Genomic DNA, 22,149 nt, shown 5'->3' with positions numbered 1-22,149 from the left:
GAATTTTCAAGCAATGAACAGGAAATTAGAGCAATAAATAGGAGCTATCCAACTGTATGCTAATAATGTGATAATCTAAGGAAATGGATGAATACTTACAAAAATATAAATTTCCCAGATTAACACAGGAAAAATAAATGATTTAACTAGTCCTATTTTAGAAAAGAACAAAAACAAACAAAAAATGAACAAGCTATTATTCAACTCCCTAAGAAACCACCTCCAGGCCTATGCCTAACACCCTGTACCAAGATAAGGTTGAAATGTATTCATGATTTACACATAAAGAGTGATACTACAAGCAAATTAGAAGAACAAAGGATAGTGTACCTCTCAGATCTATGGAGAAGGAAGGAATTTGTGGCCAAAGGCAAACTAGAGTACTTTATGTAATGCAAAATGAGTTATTTTGATTATTTAAGTTAAAAAGGTTTTGTACAAACAAAACTGATGCAGACAAAATTAAAAAGGAAAAAGAAATTGGGAAAAAAATTATACAAGGGCTCTGATAAAGACTTCATTTCTAAAATATATAGAAAATTGACTCAAATTTATAAGAATTCAAGCCATTCTTCAGTTGATAAATGGTCAAAGATATGAACAGATAATTTTCAGATGAAGAAATTAAAACCATTTATAGTCATATGAAAAAATGTTCTAAATTATTATTTATCAGAGAAATGCAAATTAAGACAACTCTGAGATACTACTACACACCTCTCAGATTGGTTAAGATAATGATGAATGTTGGAGGGGATGTGGGAAAATTGGTTTTGTGAACTGATTCAACCATTCTGCAGAACAATTTGAAACTATGCCTAAAGGGCTAGTGTATACCCTTGGATCCAAGAGTGTCTTTACTGGTCCTGTAAACCAGGAAATTTGTAAAAAAAGAAAAAGAGCCCACATGTGTAAAAATATTTGTATCTGCCCTTTTCGTAATGGCAAGGAACTGGATACTGAGTGATCTCCCATCAGCTGAGGAATGGCTGGCTAAGTTATGGTATATGAATGTTATGGAATGTTATTGTTCTATAAGAAATGATCAGCAGGATGATTTCAGAAAGGCCTAGAGAGACTTACATGAGTTTGAGTGAAAGAGCAGAACCAGGAGATCTTTCTACATTGAAACAGGAAAATTATACAATAATCAATTCTGACACACATAGTTCTTTTCAACTTGAAGTGATCCAGGCCATTTCCAATGATCTTGTGGTGAAGAGAGATATCTGCATCCAAAGAGAGAACTGTGGGAACTGAGTATGGATCAACATAGTATTTTCAGCTTTTTGTTGTTGTTTGCTTAGTTTTTGTTTTCTTCTTTTTTTTTTTTCCTTTTTGGTGTGATTTTTCTTGGACAGCATGATATTTATGGAAACATGTATAGAAGAATTGCACGTGTTTAACATATTGCATCACTTGTCATCTATGGAAGGGCATGGGGGGAGGGAGGGAGGGAAAAATATGGAACACAAGATTTTACAAGGATAAATGTTGAAAATTATTGATGCATATGTTTTGAAAATTAAAAGCTTTGATAAAAATATAAAGATATCAGTTTTCTATTCAAGGTTTTTAGCATTATAGATATGAAGATTAGAAGGAAACTCAGATATCATCTTATATTTTGTTGTATGAAGTGGTGTGAAAAGAACATCAGATCTGAGATTTTAAAAAAAATTGCTTCAAATTCCACTTCTGATGCATATCACCTGAGTGACCTTGAACAATTAAGTCAGGCTCTGTGGACTTCAATTTCCTTGCAAAATGGCATCTAAGATCCCTTCCAACTTTCCACCTGTGATCTTCTAGGTTAACACTGTGATGTCAAAGATTAAAAAATAAAGGCCCATAGAGATTGTAACTTGTCTGAAATGCATAGAAGAGCTGGACCATCAACCTTAGCCCTTTCAATCTCAGTTTTTAGTTTGTTTTTTTGTTTCTTTGTTCATTTTGAGCAGACTTGATATTATGCTATTTTAGAAATCACAAAACTTTCAAATTTCCAAGTAAATAAAAAGAACAATGAGGTAAAAAAAATATATCAAGATACATGGTGGGCTTAAGGAGGGTGTACCATCTGACTAAAAAAGACTTATTTATCATACAAGTCATAGATTAAACCTTCCAAAAAATTTAGGACCTGAATAATTGAATGGGTCTTATAGTGAGAGTGAAGGATGAAGAGTTCCAGTGAGAGGCAGAGTGCCACAGTGCCAACCGTGGAATGGTGAATGATCTAGTGAAAATCCTCCTCCCCATTGGGAATGGACAATGGAATGTCAGTTCCTTGAAGGTAGAGTCTGTCTCACTTTTATCTCTAACACTAATCTTAGTGCCAAGCACATCAGAGGTTACTAATTGAAGAAGGAAATGCATATAATTCAGACATTTCATATTCTATGGTACTTGTCAGAAGCACCTAAATGGTCTGGGTATTGATTTCAAGACCGTACTACTCCTGTTGGAGACTTTAGTGAATCTGCAGCTTGTCTATCATTAACCTTGTGGATCTGGGTTAAGTTGAAGAATTTGTAAGTACTTCACAGACAAGGATGCAGCCTGGATTTGCAAAGAATTGTCTGAAAGTGATATAGCAATTATGCAATTTCTTTAATTTATCCCGACAGCCAAACCCAATTGCCCAGGAGAAAACAAGTTCACAGGTTAATTGAGCCAAAATATCCAGAAAATTGTTAAGGCCTTACATTATTTTGCCTAATGTCAACCCAGATATATGGGAGACGTAGCTTTTGACACACCAGATATCATCACACCACAGAATCAGTGGACATGGTTACTATCTGACCTTCTGGTCATATTTTGGGATACTTTTTGACTTGCTTTGACTTGTTGCCTTTATTTCTAGGACGTGATCTTGGTACTTAGGAAAGTTATCGGAATTAATAAGAGATGTTCTTTCTTTCATTGTTTGAACTGTTTTGCTGCTACAGTTGTTTAATGGGATTAAAAAAGGGGAAAGTAGTAAACATCTATATTGTTTGGTTCTGTGCTAATGATAAAAACCAAGTTTTCTTAAAATATGAACATAAGAATGTTTTTTCTTCCAAATTTCAAGATGTCATAAACACATATTCATGAATGTCTGAAAGAGGAACATTGGCTTGTGAAAAAAGGGCTAAGGGCCAGGGAAGAGTATCTAAGTACTATAGGATTTAATCACTAAAGTTTCCTTCCTCTGTGGTTACTAATGTTGATATTTTGAAGCAAACTTCTTGTTAAGGCACTTGTGCTGAAGGCAATATAATACAAGTTGAGACAAAAAGAGTTTTGATGTTTTCACTGAAGAATTGAACATTTATATTTTTTTGTATATAGAGTATAGATATGAATAGAAAGACCAGAAGGAAGCAGGTATAGTTTAGGGGGACATAAGTATATCATGACCCCAAGGCTAAAGACTTTGGACTTCTTCTTTGTGCTTTCTTGGGCATACCAGTGGTTGAGGTTTCTATGTCACTGAACTGACACAGGTACCTTCCCAATTTTGCTCAAATTTCTTCCCCAAAGGCCATACCTGGGGAATTAAAGGGAGAGGCCATGTCTGTCAGAAATTATCAACTTCAGAGGAGACTTCCTTTTTGAGAGTCTGATTCTGAAACCTTATCTGGCCCAGCCCAAGGTAAGTTCTCCTGGGATTCTGACATCAAGAGAAAACCAATCACAATGATGATGATAAAATAACAACCAGAATAAAAAGCAATGGTTAAGTAGCTAGTCTTTTACTTCAGTGACATATGGAACTGCTGGATGAAGAAACTCTTCCTACCAATGTGGGTCAATGAGGATTTATTAAACCCTTACTATGTACTGCACTAACCACTAAGACTGAAGACACAAGTAGAAAGAAACTGACTTCTGCTCTAGAAACTTACTTTTCAACAGAGGAATATGATGAAGATGAAGAAGGTTTGGGAGAAGAATAGAAACAATCAGGCTGGAAGAAGCCGTTCCCTCTGTGTTTCCAGGAGAGGAATGGCATGTGACTAACATGATCAATCTCTTTCAAAGGAGGTACTATGCAATCGCAGGGTGAGGGCTCAGGGGGACAGTGATAGCACTTGTTCTGAAACTTAGTCTTAGAAAATCACCTCGGAAACAAGTAATCTGCTCAGGCTTACATAAGCAGTTGTGTCAGAGGTAGGAATAGAATTCTAGTCTTCCTCAATCCAAAGTCAGTTTTTTTTTTATCCATTACATCATGACTATCTTTCAAATCTTAATCATTTTCTTTCCTATGCTTTAAATAAATTTTTCTTTCCTTGTCCAATTTGGGTATCATCTCTTCCATGAAGCCTTTATTGATTCTTTTGGGTGAAAAATGATTTCTTCTTTTCATTTCCCATAGCTCAAAGTAGGGATCTCTTTTTTGTACTCTCCCTCCCAATAAAGACTACTTTTTTATATGATTAGAATTCATGTCTCATGGAGTATCCAAAGTATCCTTGGATCCCCAGTGACTAGGCAATTCCTCACAGAGTAACTGCATAACAATTATTCCTCAATTCAAATATTTTTCCTATTTATAAAATGTTGGTTTTAAGAAATTCCCATTATTAAATGATGTTTACCAGTCTCATCATTCAGTATTGCAAGAAAGTATCTGAGACAAATGCCTGAAGAAGAAAGAAAGGCTTAGTTTCCATTCATTAAGCTGAAAAAAATAAAAGTCCCATGGATTTGTCTGCATTAGTAGTGCACAAATGAAATTACTCTAATCCTAGCTATAATTCTGACATGAACTGGTAAAACAAAACCATATGTTATGTACAACAATGTATTAAGTACACAGAAATGCATCTCACTTATCTAAGCAGATTTCTGAAATATATTTTTAGAGAATAAATAGAGCACTGATCAAAATGAAAGAGAAATTCCAGGAATATTCATATTCTGAAATATCTTTAGCATTCCAGTGTGAGTAAGCAACTAACAACCCCGTTGCCATGTGCCCTTTAAATCTGAAAGGCCACCTGCCAGCTCATTCCCATTTTTCCCTCAATGGGTTATCAGATGAATATAAATGAGTATCGTTAGGAAATTTTCAGAAAGAGCTACATTTTCTATTCCATTGTGGACCAGGTCAAATGGCAGCATCAGACTTTGATATTGCCATCCCACTCCAAAGAGAGTAGAATGTTTCTTGTCTGCCATTATTCCCCAGATTATTATCTCACACATGCTGGGCAGCATGAGCATGATGGAGTGTCAATTAGTCTGGCCCAATGGCAACCATTCCAAATTACAGGGGCTTTTGATACAAAACATGTGTTCTCAACTCCCTTGCAATACCCAACTGGCCCCAAGTAATTGCTGGCAAGTCTTACTATGTGGGGAGGTGGGGAAGGTTGGTCATATGTATCTCTCCAAAGTACCAGAACAGATGTATGGAAAGCTGGACAATCAGAAACGTGTGACATATGCTAGCAATTTGTTACATTTTAATTCCATGAATTAGCAGGTTTGGATTAATTTGCAGTTAAAACTATTCCTATTCTTTTGAGACTACCAACTCAGATGATTGTCATTTAACTAGAATAAGAGGCAAACATACTGTCTTTAAAAGAAAGAAAAAATAACTTATTACAGACACCACAGTGTTCTGCCTATGGGGGAAATGTAGCTCATTTTTCAAGTCTTTTTTATTTAAGTCTTTTGATAAAATATAAGATGAGATTTACTCACATGATTTGTTGATCTCATGCACTTTTGCCACTTTTTTGATTTTTTACTTCTTTGTTTCTAAGTAGAGAGAAAATAGTTGGATTTTATTTTATCAGAAATATATTCTTTGTGAACTTTCAATTAAACATTGACCTTATAAACAACTTAGTATGCAGCTGTTTCTCTTGTGGAGCAGTTTTCTGGTAAATTGCTCCGGTGCGACATGACTAGACAAGATGACTAAGACTAGCTATTCACTGAATCTGTTATTTGATTAATTGATCTAATGTGTCTATAGTCAGGAACATCACTTTACTGTGTTTAGTGTTTTTTAATATGTAAAGTTTAGGACGTGAAACATTGTACAACTATAAGGATATCACTGTCATGCTGTTCCTATCATAAACCATGTGAAATTTGGAATCTTAACATTTAGGAGAGAGTTGAGCCTCTCAATGGTTTTCTTGCCTTTCTAATATACTCTTCAAAGAAATAGTTGTCCCTATAATCTGTCACTATCTCTGTAAGTCATCATCAAGTGATAATGAATCCCCATGCAATAAATAGTGATATTATTAGAAAGCAAGGAGGAAAAGAAATAAGCATTTTGATTGTTATTATTGTGAACCTAGTCAAAATCTCTTCTTTATGCCCCCGGTGGCAATGCTGTGCCATAAGAAATATATCTGATATAATAAATATGGAAGAAAAATCTATTCAATGTGAATTAGAAATTACTTCATTTTCATAAGTTTACTCAGATATTGAATTGAAAGACAAATAATTAATCATTTTCTCAAAACTCTCAAACATTATTGCATAGTTTTTTTTTTAAGTTGAAAGTCATTGAATAAAATTTAGTAAAGGGAGAAATATTATTTTACCTGTTCAAGTCCTTACTTTTAGCTTGAGTTGATAGGGCAAGAGGGACTTCCAAATCTTAGAGATAAGAGAAGCCTTAAAGCTAGATTCTTTCAGATTGTCTAGGTTAAATTGTTTAGAAAAATCTCTTATATTCTATATTAGTCAAACAGATTAGATTGATGTTGTAAGGTTCATGAGTCATCATGATTACTTGTAGCCAGTCTTTAGCATTTGAAAAATAGGACCACCTTGTGTAAAGAAGCTTAACCTTGTCACTGATCAGCACCTTTGTAGCACTAACCCATTTTTGTGGTGGGTTCCTTCACTGTTGAGTCTTTTGACAAGCTACATTAGATTGTGATTGTAGCTGTCTTTCATCCCACATTTGAAATTAGAATTAAGAGCTGGGGAAAAAATGGATTGGAGGCAATAGAGACAAACTTTCCCACTTTTGTTTTGAATCAAATGAGGAACTTGTGCTACAAAACATAGCAGTTGAAAGTAAGAGTCAATACTCTCAGGAATTTTCAGTTGTAGTTTGGAATTTTGTTGCTCAGTCTTTCAGTTGTGTCCAACTCTTTATGACCTTGTGTAGGATATGACCCTGAGCAGAGAGATGGGAGCAAATTGCTTCTTCCTTCTCTAGTGGATTAAGGCAAATACAGAATATTTGCTCATATTTTGTCAGTGGAGTGAGTGAGCTATCTACTGAACCACACAAATGACTTCAGTTGATGATCCCCAAGGTCTCTTCCAACTCTCATTCTAAATATGGCATTCTATTACTTGTCTGACTTTGGCATCCAATTAGGGCAGGGCTGGGAGTTTTCTGAACATGGGTTATATAAGGCCAGTGAAATATTTGCCAGGGTAATGGTATTTGCCAAGGTAATTTGCCTGGCAATGATGAGCTGAAAACTAGGTACAACAACTTCCTACTGTTTAAATTCCATGATTTTCCTACTATGGATTGCCCATAATTGATGTTATAAATATACAAATTATCCTTGGCAGGAAAAAAAAAAACAAGTTTCCCATCCATAAACTAAACTCAGCAGAAAGAATGAGATAAAGAGTCATAAATATATGCATTAAGAATTACTAAGGAAAGGATTGGACAGATATAGGCAAATAAGATGGTCCCTGTTCTTGAGGTACATATATTCTAACAATTGAACAGACACTAGAATAGAGAGTGGTATAGTCACATAATATGGAAGTATCCAAGAAGGATGTAGTGGTCTAAATTCAGGCAAGAGAAGGTGAAAAATCAGAGCTAGGGAATAACAGTGGCAGAGACTTGAATGGAAAAAGGATTTAAAGCCATAGAAATTTTTTTTTGAATTTGTCCCTCCCTGTTTCCCTTTTTTTCAGGTAGAAGACTCAGTGGATAGAGTGGAAGGTTCATAGTCAGCAGAAGTAACCAATTTGAGTTCCATTTTAGCCTTAGAAACCAGCTATATGACCTTGCACTTAATATTGCTAACCTCATTTTTCCCATCTGTAAAATGATGTAGAGGAGAAAATGACAAACTGTTACAATATCTTAGTTAAGAAAATTCTTCATATAGTCAGTAAGAGTTGGACATGACTGGGAACCAAATGACCAATCTTTCCTTTGCTTGGCCAGACCTCCTGGCATACAGTCTAGCCAGAAAAATCCAAGTGCCACCATTCTAATCAGCTCTCTACATAATTTATTCTCCTGTCCCTTATGAGTTACTCTGTGGATTCTATTTAACCTAGACTTAATTTTCTATGATCCATTTTGACAGCAGTCACAAGACAAGTTAACTCTCCAACCTTTGCCATTTCCAGTAGGTACCAATGTTGCATTTATTGACAGAAACATAATGGCTAATGGTTATATCAAAGCAAATAAAGGTATGATCCACCTGTATAAATCACAAATAAACCAGGAGCTAGGTACTAATGGGCATTAGTGTCTAAATGTTGAGATTTATTAATGCTTAACTTTCAATCTTCTTTTTCTGTTTCATATACAAGGTGCTTTTCTAAAGGAAAATCTCCCAACTAACTGTGAATGAAGCATTCTGAATCACTGGCAGCAAGCCTTTTGATTGGCAGTCAATAGCAGAGGTTGCCACCCTGTATTATTTTCATGTGCTCTCTATTTTTAAATAGTCCAACGATTCAGAGAGATGTTACTGTTTGAATTCAAACAATAGAGCACTTTGGGAAACATTTGCTTTATGTATTTTGCTGGGGATAAGGTTGAGTAGTGAAAAGCCAATTGTGAAATACCATACATGGCTGCCAGTCCCAATTTGGTCTTCCTTTGATTTCTGCTCCCTCCCTGATGTCTCAAAATCTTCTCTCACTCTCATGTATGCAACATAAAAATGATTTCATGAAGTTGTTTTTTTTTTTTTTTTTCCCAATTCCCCACTATTCAACTGCAGCGAATTAGGGACATTGAAGAAGTATATTATAAGCTGGAGACTTCAGGCTGACCCATTTCTATAGGAAGCTGAATTTGCACGTGTTTTATGTTTATGGAGAAAAAGGTTACTTAATGATTTTACGATATAAATTGAGAATACTTTTAAAATTAATTATGTTACATGGGATATTCATTACTCTAGAGGACCACAGATCTCAATCTTGAATGATATGTAGTTCTTACTTAAAAATGGTTCTTTTAGTGTCTTTCAAGAGTATTTTAAGTAATATGGTCATTATTGTGTCCTGGTCTTATAATCAAGGATTGACAATCTCCTGGCCCTGTTACTATGGATTCTAGCTTCTAGCTTCATTTAATGTCCTAGACTGACAGCCTGTTTATTTCTCCTAATCAATCAATTATATTTATTAAATATTTTATGTGCTAGGTGCTGTGTTTCACACAGGACCTACAAAAAGAGGCAAAAAGGTAATCCCTGACCTCAAGGAACTTTCAATCTAATGAGTGAGACATTTGGCATAAAATATTTACAAAGCAAACTATATGCAGGATAAATAATGAGTAATTCACAACAACAACAACAAAACTAGAATTAAGAAACTTCCTGTAGGATATGGAATTTTAGTTGGGACATAAAAAAGGCAGGGAGTCAAGAGTCAGAATAGAGGAAGGAAGAACAATTCAGTGGAGGCATAGGCTATATGCCTGCCCCTTCCTCCCCCCCCCCCCACTCTCTCTCTTGCTCTCTCACTCTTTCTCTCTCTCCTCTTTCTTGTCTCTTTTTAGATTTCACATGGAACGAAGAGGCATTAATACATGGATTATCAGAGTAAGGAATATCCCTCAATAAGTTCTCTTCCCCAATAAGTTGACTATGATTACTGCTTCCCATTCATAATTAAACAACAAATCAATTAATCAAAAAAAATGCAAATATCACATTAGTCTTCCTCTACAAAAGAAATGCTATAGTTAGCTAGTTAAGAGCCCATAAGTATTTAAAAGGCATTTTGATTTCTCCCTTCTGCTGAAAAGACAAGTTCCTTGAACCCTTTCTCTATTTAATGATGCTTTAAACAGTGCTTGTATAAGAACTACTTTGGGGAACAAAGATGGCACAGTAAGCAGTGCATTGCTGTCCATGTTCAGATCTGGGCAATCATAAAATAACAATCCAAGATAGGTCTTGGAATGGCAGAAGCTGAAATGAGATAGGGTGAAACAATTATTTGGTCCAGGAAAACTGAAGGATCCTCAGGTGTAAAGGGCTGAATATCTGAGCAGATGCACTTGGATAACGGAGCACTTAAGGCTAATTACCAATTGGACAATCTCTATTAGCATTTGCTTGGAAAATGGCCCACCCTACCATTCTGTGCTGGCTCGATCTGTTGGCCTATGGAGAGATCTGGAGGAGGGATAAGAGGATGGAATAGAACTAGCGAGGTGACTCTGGGTGGTAGAAGAAAGAGGAGATTCCTGTGTCCACGAGTTCTCCTCTCCCTTCGATAAAGAATAAAAATCAAGGATTTTTGCTCATCCTGACTCTGGCTGATTTTAAAGTATCCAGGGTGCTAATGTGGTCATCACAATCAGGAGCAATCTCTCTTACTTGAGTAAAGAAGAGGGTGCCCTTCAAGACAAAAGTTTACCTAATAAGCCAGCAGCAAACCCCACCTCAAGAAATAAGCCAAGATCTTGTATTCCAGAGTGGTGGAGGAGGAAAGGATATGAGAAAAGTGGAATAGAAATTCTAAGCTGATCCAACCAATCTCTAAATCAGTTTGGAACTATGCCCAAAGGGTAGCCAAGCTGTGCGTACCCTTTCACCCAGCAATACCATTACTAAGTCTATGTCACTAAGAGACATGAGAAGAGAAAAGGATCTATAGGTACAAAACATATTTATAGCAACCCTTTTCCTTGCAGCAGAATATTGGAAATTGAGCAGATGTCAATCAGGTGGAGAATGGTTGAACAAGATGTGATGTATAAATATAATAGAACACAATTGTGAATAAGAAATGACACTGATTCAAAGTGAAATGAGCAAAATCAGGAAAACATTGTGTGATGATCAACTAGAATGGACTCATCTCTTCTCAGCAAAACAAGTATCCAAGACAAATAAAAGGAACTGTTGAAAGAAAATAATATCCCTAACAAGAAAAAGAACTTATGGACTTAGAATGCAAATTGAAGCTGATTTTTTTTTATCTTACTTTATTCTTTATTAGTTTTTTTTCCCTTTTTGATTCATTTCTTCTTTCACAACTGTGACTAAACATATGGAAATATATTTTATATGACAGCACAAGTATAAAGTATGTCAAACTGCTTACCATCTTCAGAAGAAGGGAGGGGAGGGGAGAGATGGAGGGAGGGAGAAAAATTTGGAAGTCAAAATCTTGTAAAAATGAAGGCTACATTTTTTTTAATGTGTAATTAAGGGGAAATTTTAATTCTGTTTGGAAAAATAAAATATTTTTGTAACTTCTCTTTTCCAGGATCTCAATTGTAAATAATTTCCTAATAGCAATTATATCCCGAAACCCATGTGTAATGTTCTATTTTAGCTTTCTGTAGGTCTTGGGACCAGCCTTCCTTTCCTCAGAGTAATCACCATGAGAATAGCCAGGGATAAAGTCCAAATTCTTTATTGTCTCCTTCACAGTCTGTCTCCTTGCCTGGGGCCTGACCATCTTTCTGGGGGTCCTCCAGAATGTGTCTTGGTTTATGGGGAGGAAGCAGGAGAGCCACCATGAAAGTCTCTGTCTTGAAGTCTCTTTGAGTCTGAGAGCTTGAGTTCCCGCCTCCAGTCCTCTGTCTTCTCCAAGTCTGTCTCTAGCTCTGACTTTGACCTCTTAAATATGCTATTACAATTACATTATTACAGTATACTGAGTATAAGGCAATCATTATATCACTAGAGAACCATTATTTGTTGTAACTCTGTCATACTGAACTAGAGAACTATTAATCACCATGCTAAACTAGAAAACCTTTGTCATCAATTCCACTGAGTTAACATCTTACAAGAATTCTTGTTTCAAGTACTCTTCTCCAGAGTTCTGGCTCTCTATACCCACATATGAAGGAGAGTTTTTAGAAAACATTTCACAACAATTCCATGAGTTTTGATTCTGAAGGTTATATTTTGTTTTGGTTTTTTTTCTTCAATCAAAACTCGGCTCTGATTTTTACCTATAAATGAAATGTAAAGAATGAGGATCTTTTGACAAGGAACCAAAACCTCTATTAAAAAAAAAAAAAACAAACCTTCATTTTTTTATCCAAATTCCTAATATATAGATAGATCAATTGAGACAGAAATATACACATAAATTTATATATAAATATGTGCCTAAACATATATATGCATATGTGTATGTATGTACATAAATATGTATATTATATCTATGATTATCACCATGGCCACAATCATTTCCACTGCCGCCATCACCAACATCATCACCATCATTTATCACTCAGGTTGGTGCTAGGAGAACAGAGCAAAAAAAATAAAATTGTCATTTTGATTAAAGTGAAGACTTTGCATTACAGGATGCAATTTGATTAAAATTATCTCTTGATTGGGGATGACTCAAATTTCTTACCTACTATTTGTTTAACAGGACTGGGATTCTATTACGTTTTCTGTGATGAGATCTGATTGGAGAATTAAGAAGATAGAAGCAGCAGACACCCAAAAAATTATATACATTCTCTTTATTGAATCTTTCTTTAAGTTGACCTTGTCTGAGATCAATTATAACTAGTCCTAGTTTTTTTTTTCTAATGAATTCTACTTCTGATCCTTGTTATAATGTTTGTATATTTTTTTCTTATTTCCTGTCTCTGTTAATTCTAATTCTACTCCTTAACTTACCTTATTATTGCTTAATCTCCTCCATGGATCTCTTCCTTATCTCCATATCTTTTATTTTTCTAATAAGATGATTTACATTTTATTCTATTTTCCATTCTTTATATTTTGTTTTGTTATTTCTTGGTCTCTTAAGCCTTTACTGGATTTCCTTTACCCAATCTAAATTTTTAAAGAATTATTTTCTTCTTTCAGACTTTGGATCTTTTTTTTTTTTCTGGTTAGTTAAGTTTTTTTTTTCCATAGTCTTCTTGCTTTTCTAGGATTGTTTTAAAAAATAGTTTTTCCTCAATCTCTCTCAATTGATTTTTGAAATCTTTTTTTGAGTTCTTTAAATTATTTTTGGGCAGGTAGATATTTAACATTATTCTTTGGGGTACAAGAGGCTTTTTTTTTTTTTTTTTTACTTCACTGTCCTTTTCTGCAGATGAATCTTATCTTCTCTATTTCTATAGTAATTTTCCTATGGTTGAGTTCTTCTTTGCCTGTTCATTTTCTTAAAAATGCTAACTGTTGGGGTATTTGTATATGTGTGTGTCAGAGAGAAAGAAAGAGACAATATGTATGTATATATGTATATATCTATGTATGCATAAATATATCTTTTCTTAATTGTAGCTTGTTTGGGCATGGTGGGAGAGTTGAAGGGAGGAAACCAATAAAGTAAATAAGGTTTGCAACAGAAAAACAAAGAAATAAATATAAGTAAATAAAAATGAACATTCATGAATATAATTTCTTCAACTAATATATACGTTTTCTTGATCTGGTCAGACAGAGAGAGATCCTCTCTGATATTCTGCTGGGTCCATGACAATATTCTCTTTTGTTTTGCTATATTTTGTTTTGTATTCCTCTTTTTTCCTTTTTTTTTCTTACTGTCTTTTTTTAAAATTAAATACTTTTTTTTAAGAAAATAAGAACTGTTAGTATAAATATCTCTAATCATGAGAGGGAAGAGATGAGGCCTTTAGCTTTACTTCAGCTCTTACCTCTGAGTTGGAACTACAAACCAAAAGCTTCCCACCTTCTGCAAGTATTCACAGATAGCAGCATTCCTGCCCCACTGCTTCTGAACTTCTGGTGTGCTGATTCCTTTTTATCTAAGACTCCTTTTTGTAGCCCAGCTGGGCCTGATGTACCTGACCAGCAGAGATTACCTCAAACTTCATGGACTCAGACCCCTGTTTCTCCACTGTCTGGGAGGTGAAAATTCCTGTGATTTAGGTTAAGATTCCCTAAGACCCCACCTAGCCTCAGAGCTCCCTGGTTGCTGTTTCAGTGGAGCTGTCCAGAACATATTTATGTTTTACACCTAACCTGTAGATATTTACACTTCATACCTAGTCTGATCTTATTTTCTCTTCACATTGGTTAAATCATCATTCTGGAATCTTTCTTTGGTTTTCTCAGGTTGTCCTAGGAGGACCCTCTGTTCTGCTACAATCTTATCTGTTTTTCATGCTCTGTATTTCTGTGAAGCAAATTTTGTTCTGATTGGGGGAAAATCTGAAAAGATTAAAAGTTTCTAACCTACTCAGACATCTTCTAGAATCCTCCTCATCATCTCTTTAGCACATAGGAGGAAATTCTGAGGAAGACCACTTAGTAAGAACTGTTAATGAGAAAGAGACCGATATTACATTTTTAAAATTCTAGAACCTAGTTGACAAATATTCATTTTTTCTTTCTCTTTTTGAATATCTATTTACTATGTCACTTACTATATCTTTGGGCACATAGGCCAATGGAATGCTCCCTCTATTGTTGGTCTAAAAAGTACAATTAAGCAATCATAAGTATTCATATCCCCTGCTTTAAAGCCTCATACTTGTTCGTGGTTTAATTAACCTTATTGTTTAATCTCTGAACCTCTTTCTCTTTTTAGCTGACTTTCGAATTCCTCAATGTGACAAAAATTTATTGGTAAAATTTTCGGTATCCTTTCAGAAAGGAGCTGAGAAAACCTCCCCATACCTGAAAAGGGATTTCCTCTGTATAGAATCACTTTAAAAAGTATTGTCATATCCTCATTGTCACAGAATTGCAAGATTTTTTTTTTTCCAGCACCAGAGGCACATTGACTCTACTCCCTGTAGGAACCATGGAAAAATTGTCCCTTTTAACAGAATAATTTCCCATCTGAAAGGAAGAAGATGACTCCAGGTAACCCCAGGTCATTGAGTAAATGCTAACAAACTATGGGTCATTCATTCAAATATGAAAACATTCTGCTTTAAATCTAGGTTTTGCTAAGTGCCCTCAGCAGCTTTTTCCAACTTGGAAATCCCAAGACCCTCTATTTTCTTTACGATATTTGTAGAATAAGAATTTTAAAAAAGCACTCTGAAATCCCAGCAGCTCATTGGAAACTGGTCACTCTTCTCTGTTCAGAAACCCCTTGGTGAGATTGGTATGGGTGGGTAATGGCAAGAAATATACTTTTATGGGGACTACCTTGCCAAGAAGAAATGGAATCTTGATGATATACATATAGCTGCCAACACTGTACACAGACAATTGACCTTTTAGGGCCTCAACAGTTTCAATGGCAGTTAAATTGTAATCTGTTAGCAAAAATTAATAAATGAATAAATCGATTAAGGGCCCATTGCTCTTGCTTGAGGACAAAGGCTGACCAGGACATTGAAAAAATATGTTTGTCTAAGCCCACATGTGATGTTTCCTAAGGGAGTGCTAAGCATCCATGTCATTCCTATGGTATATTCTGAATTGCTTCTCTAAGTAGGGCTGGCACTCCCAACTCTGTCTCTGTGCCATTTTAGAAAGTAACTTAAATGTCATTCTGCAGGGTGTTAACTCAGGGGCCGGAGGCCAATACGAGTCGGAACGACAGGCTCCAAGTCAGCATATTAAAAATATAGCAAGAGAGATCCAAGAAAATTAAATGAAAAAGGAAACAAAATAACCCTTCAACTTTCTTTCTCCTCTTCTTTTCCACTTCCATGTAATTTAATGAGTGAAATGTTGTTAACATGACCTTTTCTTATTAATTATCTTTCATTCTTTTATTTTTTTCTGAATTCCCTACAGTAATAAATTAGTTGTTTTTCCCCCAATAACAGAGTGAAGTGTCTTTTTGATATACTCCACTTTTTTACTTTTATTAATCTATACTAGTTTTTCTTTATCTTTGTCCTTTTTGGTGGATGCATCTACGTGTGTGAGATTGTGCTTATAATATTATATATTATCAAACCATATAATGAAAAAACAATGTCCTCACCAGTCTTCTGGATCAGGTTTTTTCAACATGTTTTCCTACTTCCTTTCATGGGTAAATGACTCATCTTTATTCTTACAATGGATGGCTTCATAAGTGTATGGTTGTGATACTATTTGGATCAAATAGACATTAATTACAAAAAATTTCAAGAAAAATACTAAATACCCATAAAACCAAGAAATATAATTAAAAAGAATTACCTTTGCAATTGGAGATTGGTCACTGAGAACTCAGCTTTCATGAGTGGGTTTAATTTCCTTTTCTTGATGCAATCCCCTATGTGGACTTTGAAATATAAAGAGATATTCTATAATTGTTTCTAGTTTCCTTACCCTGTAATCAGGAATGATTTTTCAACTACTTTCTAAAGCATAATTAAGCATAGAAAAAAAGGACCCAGTGATTTGCTCTACTGCTTTTTCTGCTTGGCTGTGTTTTGGACCAGAAACACTGCTGTTCCCAACAGCGAGTTAACATTATAACTCTCCAGTTGAAGAAAGAATGATCACCACTGGTCCACTTTCCCCAGTTTGGTTGGCATAAACCATGATCAAATGGCCTCACTATTGGTTTGCTTTTGTTTTCTGTTGTGTGCATTCTTTCTTATCTTTAGTGAAGAAGCATTGGAGATGGAATGGATTGAATTAAATCTTTGGCGCTCCAAATGATAGGAAGGCACCAAGGTTTCAGGAACTGACGTTCATAGATTGTTTTAAAGTCATCTAATGTTATGGGCCAGAACTTTGTACATGAAACAAGGATTCTTACAAGGTGCTAACTCAGTGGATTAATAGTTCTCTAGTTCAATACATGTACTTAGTACTTAATTTAGTTCCACAATATTGACACCTATTCTACAAGACTCACACCTATGATGATGTAATTAGAATAAAGCATATAAACTGGACAAACTTAGCCAGGGTCAGCCTCGGAGAAGACAAGAGGACTGGAGGCAGGAGCTCAAGCTCTTGGAGCCAAGGAGAGACAGATTTGTTCCATCTTCATCAACCTTGTAGTAGCGGCTGGCCTGTCCTCCTGCTCCCCCCACTGAGACCAAGGTCTGTCTGAAGGGCCTCAAGAAAGCTAACCGGGACCCAGACAAGGAGACAATAAAGAATTTGGACTTTCACCTGGCTATTCTTGTGGTGATTAATCAATTGAAACAAAAGGGGCTCCAAGACCTCCAGAAAACCAACAAAAACATTACAATCTAAGTTTGGTAAGACTAGAGTCTGAACAACCTACTTGATTAAAACCAGAAGTAGATCAAAATCATGACATTTGCTTCTCAGATAGTCAATTAGTCAATGAACATTTATTAATTGCCCACTATGTTAAGAATAGCTAGTGCTGTAGTAGAGAGAGAGTCAGGGTGACCTGAAATAAAATCTGGCCTAAAATTCTTACTCGTTGTATGACCCTGAGCAATTCATTATGATAAAGTAAGACTAATTCATGATAGCAAATACTGAGAAGACATTAACTGGCACTAAATGATATTGAAGAGATAAATGTCAATTTACATTGGAGAAAACAACAAACTGGTTGCAAAAGTATACCATTAGAAATAATAATATCAAAAATAACATTTCTGTTGCATTTTAAATTTTGCAAAGTGTTTTATATTTGTTATCTCATTTTATAACAAAACATTACACTATATAGCTGCTCCATACACAAATCATATATATAAATGGAGAAGACACAACTACTAAATGTATGGGGCAGGGAGAGTATAGGGAAGATCTCCTCTAAAAATGAAACTTGTTGCACAACTCTCTCATTTTTAAATGAAAAAAATTGAATTTGAAAGAGTTAAGGCTATACCCAAGTCACCTAGATTATTAGAAATGGTATTTTTTTTCCCTTGAATCCTTTTCCCTCAGTGTTATAGACCATCACCAAAGAGATGGATTCTATATGTGTGGAAGTCTGCAAGAAGACACAGGACAATCACTTCTCAAGTGTTTTGAAAGTGGGATTCTTTTTTATGCATAGACTAGACTAAATAACTTGTTTGGTTGGTTATAAAAAACTCTTAAATTACTTGATTCAGTTCACCATATATTAGAGAAACGAATCCTTCATCAAAAAAACAAACAAAAACTTTAATTTTTCCCCCCTTTTCCTGTTTTTCTTCTAATATGAGATAAATTAGTTTTGTTTGTACAAAAGCTTTTTAAAGTTCATCAAGATTATGCATTTTACTTCCTGAGATATTTGCTAAATCTGGTTGGATCTTAAACTCTTCATATAAAGAAATTCTGATGATTTATATAGATTTATCTGAACCTGCAACTTAGCTAAAGAAATATTTCAAGTATTTTTTTTAATTAATGTTCTAGAGTTCTCTTAGTATATCAACATGTCATCTGCAAATAGTGATAATTTTTTTTCCTCATTGAGATTCAAATTCATCCAATTTCTTTTTCATCTCATTGCTAAATTGACATTTCTAATACTGTATTGAATAAGAATGGTGATAATGGGTATACTTGTTTCACCCTTGATTGTATTGGGAAGGCTTTTAGCTTATGCCAGTTATAGATAATGCTTGCTGATGGTTTGAAATAAACAGTACTTATCCTTTTGAGGAATGTTCCTGTTATTCTTATGTTCTCTAGTTTTAGTTTTGATTTGTTTTGTTTTTTTGAATAAGAATGGGTGCTATATTTTGTCAAACACTTTTTCTTCATCTATTGGGATGATTAAATTATTCCTATTGGTTTTCTTATTGATTTGATCATTTATGTTGCTACTTTTCCTTTGCCTAAAATAGGTTTTTTGACATTATCCTCTTAAGAGTTTGTCTTCCCTGTCACATCATAACTTACTTTTTTGCTCATCTCTCTCTCTATCTCCCTCCTTCTTTTTCCTCCTTCCTTCTTTCCCTCCTTTCCTTTCTCTCTTTCTCTGTTTCTCTATCTTTCTCTGTGTGTGTGTGTGTGTGTGTGTGTGTGTGTGTGTCTGTCTGTCTGTCTCTCTCCTCTGTCCCTTCTAGCGTCATATGGAACAAGTAAGATATGTGTAAAGTGATTAGCAAAATTTAAAGTACCATATAAATATATATTTTTATTATCATCATTTCTTCTTGTTATTGTTATTGTTGTTTTTAAATTATTATTATGGACTCCTTGGGTTCTTCTTGACCACACTTTAGACCACTGTCATTGATTCTGGCCTCAGGATAAAAAACCCAGTAGAAAAATAGTTATGTATTTAACATATAACCATATATGAAAAAGTACCACATTTATTTATGTTTGTTCTTGAGACATCTATAAATATCATATGCAAAATATTTGACTTGGGAAGAGGTACACACAGCATTGTATTATGGCTTTTAAGACCACTAGTTGTGGAAACTTTATCCATCCATGCAGACTGGGATCAACTGTTTAAAACAGTTGTTCAAGGCACTGAGAGGTTAAGGGACATCCATATTTATATAAAAAGCACATGTTAAATATATAATGTACACCCAAATTTTGTTTCTTTATAATGTGCTGGGTGCCCAATGAATGCACAGTTCATAAAGCGTCAATATCCTTATGTTTTCAAGACAATACAATGATTCCCTCCAGCACATTTTATAAAGGCCTTCTGTTATTCTTATGGCAGAATTTAATCCTGGCCATACCTATACTGTGCTGTATTTTTATTGATCCTTGTCTGATCTTTACCTTTAATTACTTAGAAAATATGGTGCCTAAGGACTTACAATCATAAGACATTTAAAAAAAAAATCCTGCATCTTTGTTTCAGCAAAGGAGGTTGCCATTTCTGGAGAATGTGAAACAGCACATTTATTTGAGAATAAAGAACTATCTAAGCTGGTGAAATCAGTCATAATGTAATAACTTGGAAGGAAAGATAGAACATGTAAGTGACTGTAATTTTGATGAAAAAGTATGATGAATTGAGTACCAGGACTGTTTAAGTTTGAAAAGATTACCCAATGAGTTCATAATTATGAAAATAAAAAAAAAATACGTAGATAGAAAAGATCAAACCTGCCTTATTTTCAGCCATATGAGGGAAAATGACAGAATATATCAATATGCCATGCTGAGAAGATAAAGATCATGTTATCACTGAATTTTTCATATCCTCCAAAGGTCAAAAGCACTGCACCATAAAAATTTCAGTGTCACAAAGCTTATAAGTTGTAAATGTGTTTTTGTTCTAGTCAAGTCAGGCACACACACTATTGAAACCCTCAAATTGCAGGAACATCAAATATCAAAATCGACCTGATAGTTGTGATCTCAACACTACAATGGATATTTTAAATATCCAATTCATTGGCAATGGTAATAATGAGTGTAAAATTACTTCTGAAACTAATTTGCTCATGCACATGCAAATAAAAGGAAATAGCATTTCTCTTTCTCTTTCTTTCTCTTTTTCTTCTTTTATTTTCTTTCTTAGTTGCTTTTATGTTCTCTGCCTCTATCTCTGTCTCTCTGACTTTCTGTCTCTCTGCTTCTCTCTCTCTCTGTATCTCTATCTTTTATGTTATATGTTAATTAATTCTTTAGTTTGCTTGTTGTACCCCTTGGTAATGTATCTGAGTGCTCTAAGGTGTTTGGACATTTAAAAAAAAATTACCATCAAGCACCTATTCCATTATTATTATTATTATTATTATTATTATTATTATTATTATTATTATTCTATTATTACCCCACATCATTTCAATGAACTACTTTCTAGTATTCCAGTACCATTTAACTTAATTATATATATATATATATATATATATATACACATACATATATATATATTTAAATTTTTAATAGCTTTTTATTTACAAGTTATATGCATAAGTAATTTTACAGCATTGACAATTGCCAAGCCTTTTGTTCCAATTTTTTCCCCTTCTCCCCCCATCCCGTCCCCTAGATGGCAGGATGACTAATACATGTTAAATATATTTTATATTTAATTTATACTCTAATATAACTTAATAATATTTTTTAAAGGCTATTTACTTCCAAAATGACTAACAAATTTCCAAACACTTCCTAAATACACTTGAAGTACACTCTCAGACCAACCAAGTCTATGGATAATTAGATTTGGAATTTAAATCAATTTAGGTTTTTATCATTTTTTGGTCTAAATTGCATATGAACTTTGTTTTTACATTTTTTGAGTTCCAGATTTTTTCCCTCCTGTCTCTTTCCTCTTCTGTCACCTTAAAGAGGCAAACAATTTTATATAAATTGTGCATGTGTAGTCATGCAAAACATTTTTAAATGAGACATATTGCAAAAGAAAACAGACCAAAAAGCAAACCAACAAAAAGAATAATAAAGTTTAAAAAATGTGCTTCAATCTCCTTTCATACAACATCAGTTTTTTCTCTAGAGGTAGATAGCATTTTTCAGGGTAAGTCTTTTGGAATTGTTTAGAATCATTGTATTGATGAAAATAGATAAGTCATTCATATTACTCATCTTTAAAATATTGATGCTTCTGTGTACAATGTTTTCCTGGTTCTGTTCATTTTATTTTGTATCACTTCATATAAGAAGTAGTTTTTTGGAATCATTCTACTCATTTCTTTTAGGACAATGGTATTCCATCACAATCACATCTGGAATTTGTGGCTGTTGCTATTCATTCTTCCTCCTTGAAGAGGATATCTTGATTTGTAATTGATTTGAATTTAAGTGATACAGAGCCGTGTGGAGTTTTCCTCCTCACTCTCTCTGGTCATCAGAGTCCAGTGACAAGACATAGATCGCCATGACTGGGGTTGACTCCAGATGAATTAGGAGACTTTTGCCCTTTTAATGCATGATCTTTTCTATTTCTCAGTTTGTCTGAGGCAATATCTATTCAGTAATTAAAAGCTAGGAAAAAATCAAGGTAAGAGATGGTATATATATATATATATATATATATATATATATATATATATATATAATATATATATATATATATATATATATATATATATATATATATTTTTTTTTTTTTTTTTTCCTTCACAAAAGAATCAAGCTGGGAGAAGATTTTTTTTGGCCAGAATAG

This window comes from Antechinus flavipes, chromosome 4, assembly GCF_016432865.1.
Source record: "Antechinus flavipes isolate AdamAnt ecotype Samford, QLD, Australia chromosome 4, AdamAnt_v2, whole genome shotgun sequence".
Lineage (NCBI taxonomy): Eukaryota > Metazoa > Chordata > Mammalia > Dasyuromorphia > Dasyuridae > Antechinus > Antechinus flavipes.
This window is presented reverse-complemented; position numbering follows the sequence as displayed.